Source organism: Rattus norvegicus, chromosome 5, assembly GCF_036323735.1.
Source record: "Rattus norvegicus strain BN/NHsdMcwi chromosome 5, GRCr8, whole genome shotgun sequence".
Lineage (NCBI taxonomy): Eukaryota > Metazoa > Chordata > Mammalia > Rodentia > Muridae > Rattus > Rattus norvegicus.
The window spans coordinates 114,342,364-114,349,009 of NC_086023.1; the positions used below are offsets into that span (position 1 = coordinate 114,342,364).

The 6,646-nt window shown below is 40.4% G+C and overlaps 1 pseudogene; it reads left to right on the forward strand.

Moving 5' to 3' along the window:
- The first annotated feature begins 1,357 nt into the window (after nt 1–1,357).
- Nucleotides 1,358–3,386, forward strand: LOC134479081 (large ribosomal subunit protein uL2-like; annotated as a pseudogene).
- The last annotated feature ends 3,260 nt before the right edge of the window (nt 3,387–6,646 follow it).

Here is a 6,646-nt window from a genome sequence, read left to right on the forward strand (position 1 = left end):
ATTGTTCAATTTCCACGTATATGTGGGCATTCTTCCCTTATTGTTATTGAAGACCAGTTTTAGGCCGTGGTGGTCCGATAGCACGCATGGGATTATTTCTATCTTTCTGTACCTGTTGAGGCCCGTTTTTTGACTAATTATATGGTCAATTTTGGAGAAAGTACCATGAGGAGCTGAGAAGAAGGTATATCCTTTTGCTTTAGGATAGAATGTTCTATAAATATCCGTTAAGTCCATTTGGCTCATGACTTCTCTTAGTCTGTCTACATCACTGTTTAATTTCTGTTTCCATGATCTGTCCATTGATGAGAGTGGGGTGTTGAAATCTCCCACTATTATTGTGTGAGGTGCAATGTGTGTTTTGAGCTTTAGTAAGGTTTCTTTTACGTATGTAGGTGCCCTTGTATTTGGGGCATAGATATTTAGGATTGAGAGTTCATCTTGGTTGATTTTTCCTTTGATGAATATGAAGTGTCCTTCCTTATCTTTTTTGATGACTTTTAATTGAAAATTGATTTTATTTGATATTAGAATGGCTACTCCAGCTTGCTTCTTCTGACCATTTGCTTGGAAAGTTGTTTTCCAGCCTTACACGTGTTTCTTAGAATCTGAGCTGGAAGGAACTTTTTCTCGCATACAGGAATAAATAGTCCATAAATATAACTTGAAACTACAAACTCCACTGAATCACTTTCAATAACTTTCTCACTTTCATTTCTCTTCAGGAGGCTTCTCCAGGTGTGAAGCCACCTAGTAGCAACATTATGTGTCTAACAAAGGAACTTCCTGAAAGAAATGTCAAGTCCTAAATCGTCTAACAAGCCAAACACCCATCGTTGACAGTTTCTACACATGCCTCCTCCCCTCCCTACTCCATTTCATCCATCCACCCACCTACCACCTCGGTGACTCTTTCTCTGTGCAGCAGACGAGCCTGCTCCCAAAGAGGCAAAGTCTGGTTTTACCAGATAGGTGACATCTCAAGTGGACAGTTTCAAGTCCATTGTGAGCTCTACCCTGGAGCTGAGAGAACAAGGATCCTCTCCACATATCAACACACAGAATGGCATCCCTCAGCCACGACACAAAAATTCCTGTGCCTATTCCAAAGCAAGACTCTGTTCAGACCACTTCAGCAGAGAAGGTGGACAGGGTCGTCTGAGTTGCCTGGTTGTTTGCACAAACTAGCTACCCATTCTGATCCAAATCATGACTCTGAAATTGCAAATCAACTAAGATCCGTTCTGGCTTTTATCTACAGAATTATTTATGCAACCAACATCTCTGCTTCCTCTGAAAGAGATAAAAGTGCCTTCAAATCCTCTAAAAATAAAGTTGGTGTTTTAGTCCTAGCAAAATGCAAGAAAAGGCAAGGAGTGATAATGTCACTGCCAGAAAAAAAATGATTAAATTCCACTTAGAGAAAATGTCATCACTGCATATCACGTACCCATTTGAGGACTACAGCAGCCCTGTATGGATGATGCTACCAAGACAAAGAGCAAAGGGAAGGGCGGGGCCACAAATCAGAGAAGGAAGCATAAACCCATATAATGAAAAGGGAGTAACCTCACAGCTAAATAGTTTACTTTTCAAAGGCAGCACAAGGGCAGAATGCTTCGTGAAAAGAGAAAATTAGTTTCCAAAGCGTATGCATTCTACAAAGAGCCAAGTTAATTATTCAAAGCAGAAGCCCATGAATTCCCACAATTTAGTCATTCTATTCTGACACATTCAGGCCCAGTGAGCTGCTTCTTATCACTAAGACTTTGATAATTGGCTTAGACATATCAAATAAACTTTCTGGAGAATTCAGTTGTAAGCAGGTATGACATCCTAATAGGGGTTTTATTAGCCCTTTCTCTGCGCGGTAATGTATTAGCAATCATTGTGACATTTTCTGCTCTGGGGGCTTTTGGCCTTGCTCATTTTTTACACTTGCTAGAAAATAAATTTATTCACGGTAGAGATCTAATCCAATGCACTACAGTGTTTACTATGCTTTCTAAAGGGACAGGCCTTGCAGAATTAATGGAAAGTGACATATACATCATAGGAGAAAATGTTCTGTCTCCAGCCGGGCATAGCTGAACAGCGAGAATCCCTTATGATTCTAGCAACTTGGGGATTATGTCAGCACAGCCTCTCTGTCCCTTTCCCTGGTCACACTTTTATTTTTTTAATCCATCTAAGAAGAAGGAAGACAGGACAGCCAGTTCTGTAGATGGATTAAATTTCTCTCAACAGCAATTGTAGGTTAAAACATTTCCCTGAGATGTCTGCTACTGAGATAATGCTAAAGTGCTTTTAAAAATCATCTTCATTTATTGTCTTTTTATTTATTTGCTGTGGGTGCTCATTTCTGTGTCTCTGTGTAGACATGCAGACGAAGGTCAAAGAACAACTTGTGGGAACCAGTTTAGTCCTCCCACCAGGGGGGTCCCAGGGGTCAAACTCAGGCTGTCAAGCTTGGCAGCAGTTTTGTGGAGTCTTCTCTTCAACCCAAGTGCACTTCCTTCACATAAAAACCATCAACAGAGGACCTTGGTGTCGTCTACAAATTGTGTGTGGTTTGATTCCCACATTCCCTAGGGGAATAGCTTAGAATATGTGGCTCTAAACTATTGTCTGAGTATGGGACTATTATTATAGCTATCCTCAAAACTTAATATATTTCCCCTTCCAGCATGGGCTATGTGGCCTGAACAGCAAAGAAAGGTGTCGGTAATATGTCTGAGCACAGTAGACACTGCTCAGGCTCACTGCTTTATCAAGGGCCTCGTAGATCAAGAGCATCATCCAGTACCCTGGCCATGGCACTCCCCTGCCAAGGTAGTCGTTCATGATCCCTACTAATTTAAGAATCACATCAGAAAGAATCCGTGTACCACTGTAAGAAGACTCCACTCAGTAGCCACAGTGGTTTGCCTATGGGCACCATGCCTGGGTACCATCATGGGTTGTCTAGATGAAAAGCCCAAGGACAGGAGCAAGCTGGCTCAGTCCTATTGCCAATAATGTCCCACAACCCAGAGAGACCAAGAAGACCCAAGTGAAACTGCCTTCAGGGTCCAAGAAGGTAATTTTCTTGGCCAACAGAGCTGTTGTTAATGTGGTAGCTGGTGGGGACAAAATTGACTAACCTCGCTTAAAGGTTAGCAGTGAGAACCACAAGTACAAAGCAAAGAGGAACTGCTGGCCACATGTACAATGCACGTCCATGAATTCTGGGCAGCATTTTTTTTTTTGGAATGTGGCAATTGCCAGCACATTGGCAGACACCGTGACATCAGAAGAGATGTCCCTCCTGTGATCAAAGTGGGTCTCACTGCTGCCCATGGACTAAGCAAGTACTTGGAACCACCATTCAAGAAAAAGAGAACTAAAATGGAAAAGCTCAATAAAGTTTGTCCTTTGTTTGAAAAAAGGATGACGAATTAGTGTGTTGGGACTATTTAATTCTTGTTTTAAAGCTTCATCCCTAAGATTTCTTATCCTTACAGAGTTGGGTTCATTTAATACTTGTGGCAGCAAAGCTACTGCAGCATAAATCATAGCACATATATGTCATAAATATCCTATATCATACATATATCATATCATATTATACAATAGAAGTAAGAGGGAAATCAAAGTAGCATAAATGACATTTAGTTAAGAAGCTGAAAATGCTTACTCTTACCCTCTTTCTTATAGGTTATGTGTGCTCAAGCATCAGTGACAAAGGAAGCAAGTCAGACATTTTCAGTCACTGAGCTTGGACCCCAGGATCTGATATAAAATTCTTTAATAAACTAAGCAGGAAAAGTTTGGTGTAAATAGAAGAGCCCAAGACAAGGACTTCACTCAGTTCAATGGTAGAGCACTTGCCCAGCATGTGAAAGGCCTTACATTCAGTCCTCAGTGCCACAAAAGAAATCCTTTGAAATACAGAAGCCTAAACAAAGTCACTCAAGTCATAAATCATCTCCAGACTCTCATTTAGTGTTTAAAACATTGAAGCGAGAGTGTTCCTGGCAAAACTTCCTAGATGAGAGGAGATTTGGTGAATGGTGTGTGGCCCTGGCTTCTTCCAGGAAGATGTGAACTGCCATGATGCCCAGAAGCTACAAAAAAAGATGTAGAGAGAAGAGTCTTGCCTATGTTGGTGGGTTGTTTTTTAGCATAAAATAATTGTGAAGATAATGGACTTTAATATGACATTCTATACATGTATACAATGGACTTCAATATTGCTCAACCCACACTTCACATTCCATTGGCTCCCTCCCTTCAGCAGGTAATTTTTTGACATGGAGATCACATATGGAACCCAATATGGTATAACTGGGACATGTAGAAACTGACAGAAAAGCATATGGCGCTTCTCAGAAGGTCTCAGCATCTAGTTTTTGAAATATAGAAAGCTTTCCTTCTATGAGGTGGGCAATTTTGTATTTCTCTTAAAATGTAAACTTCATTCATCGCTGACACTTGCTTTCCTCCATGACTTGGATTTTCTCCATGAAGTATTATATTTATAAGCATTTATTTCCTATGGATCTGCTAAAAAGTAAAAAAATCATAATCACATCCAAGACCAAACGATATGCAGAATAATCATGTGGTTAAAGTCCTTACTCGAATGCTACCTCATTATCCACAGATGGTGTCTGGACAGTGTAGCATACTCATGGGAGGAAACAGCTGCTCTTACTGACTGTTTGGCAAAACTTCACTTTGAGGGATCTGGTAGGGAGTTTTCAGCCTCTGAACATTCCAGAGTCCATGAAAGAACACTTTTGAGTTTTATTCTAAACTATAAAAGAAGACTTCTTTAAAAAAAAAATTAGGACTCCTCCCTCATGCCTCTTCAGCCACCCTGAGCTTTTACCAGTGTCCATGAGGCTCATTTTCTCCTTTCCATTTTTCTTTTCATTGCAGTCTTTTCGTAAGTTAGCAGCTAAATTGAATAGTCATCTCTGGAAGTGAGCAAGCCTCTGCTGGGAAAGGTGCACGAGTGTAACACAGACAGCTGTCCTAATGGAAAGGCCCAGGAAGGTCCCCACGTGACCAAGACCTGTGGGAATATTCGTGCAGAATCTCCTGGCTTTTCCTGGGGGAGTGCTTTGATCACTTCTGCCTCGCGTTTGCATTTTTGACTTTGCTATTGGAGGTTTTTGCATTCATTTCGTCCATCACAGCTCTTTCCCCAGAATCAGAAAAAGAAGACTTGGCCTGTGCTTCATTCTTGTTTGTCTCTGAGGATCGTGGGAGTGGAATAGATCACTACTCTGTGTGTTAATAATGGTGATGTGGTTGAGTCAACACAAGGTCCTGGTCTGGGTACATCAGCTAAGGTCTGGATGTTCTGTTCTGATGGAAACAGTCCACTAGCCTGTTCCACACAACAGTTAGTTAATTATCAAAAAGTTATGAAGGTCTTGCTGGATCATTGGTTCCAAAACCTAATAGGAACATTCAGAGATGCCAAGGAAGGATGAGGAGCTGACTCAGGTTATTAATGTGCTGAGTCCTGGGCATTGGAAGAATTAAATCTACTGATTAGGATATGGGAAGATGCTAAGTGCCAATAATTAAATCGGAATTTCCTGGGTATGTAGCCTATCACCTCTCTATACTGAAACTGTAATTGCTACCAATCATAGTTCCTCAGTTATGTACCAATGTGTTGGGTTAGAGATTAACTACTTGCTGAAGCTATGTTTCCTCTTTTTTGATACAGCACATGGTTTAGCAGAAAGGCGCAGAAATTGAGGGGGAGAAGAGAGGAGGAAAGTACAGTGTGCACACTATTGTTAAAAGTTAGTTCTTAGAAGAGACTGTGCATGAGAAAATGAGAAAACGGATGTAAAATAGATGTTTTTTGAGTTTTTGAGCTGTGAAAAAATAGATGTATAAATAAAGAGTTGTCTCAGTGCCAGAGAGTGTGAACTGCACCTCTTGGTCAAAGTCTTCTTTCCCCTGTTCAACACATCCTCCTTACAGTTTTGAACCCTGCCAGGGCTAGACTCTGACACATCTCTGTTACACAGAAGTAGTTCCTCAATCTCAATCTAACTTACCTTTCTAGACTTTAGTCATATTATTAAAAGACTCTGCACCACTCAAATTAATTGAATTCGTTTTCCTATTTTTTATTATGGTCTATTAATATTTTCTGGGATTGCAACAAGAACATCATATAAAAGATTCAATTTAAACCACTAACTCAATCTGAAGAAACTTAATCTCAGAACAGCTAGAAGTGGCAAGTATAGCTTCCAATATCGCTGGTTGTATAACAAACACCTTCAACTGATAAGTTAGTATTTTCCTGATCAACTAATGTTCTAGAATAAGAAGCCTAAGTTGACCATTACACAAATGTAGAAGTCAGTATTATTATGGACAAGGGTATCTTGGTTCACTCGTTGGGGCTCATCTTCCTAGTATTTAACAGTCCCAAGGCAAGAGATCAAAAAGTTGAGAGGTAAAATTATAACACCTTCTAGGGTCTACAATCTGGAATATACACAGTACTGCTTCTATTATACTAAACAAGCCAAAGCCCAGTATAGACATCTCTCCTATACTGAGATGTCAAGAGTCAGCTCAGTTGGCAAAGTCCTTGCTATGAAACCATGAGGATCTAAGCTCAATCCTC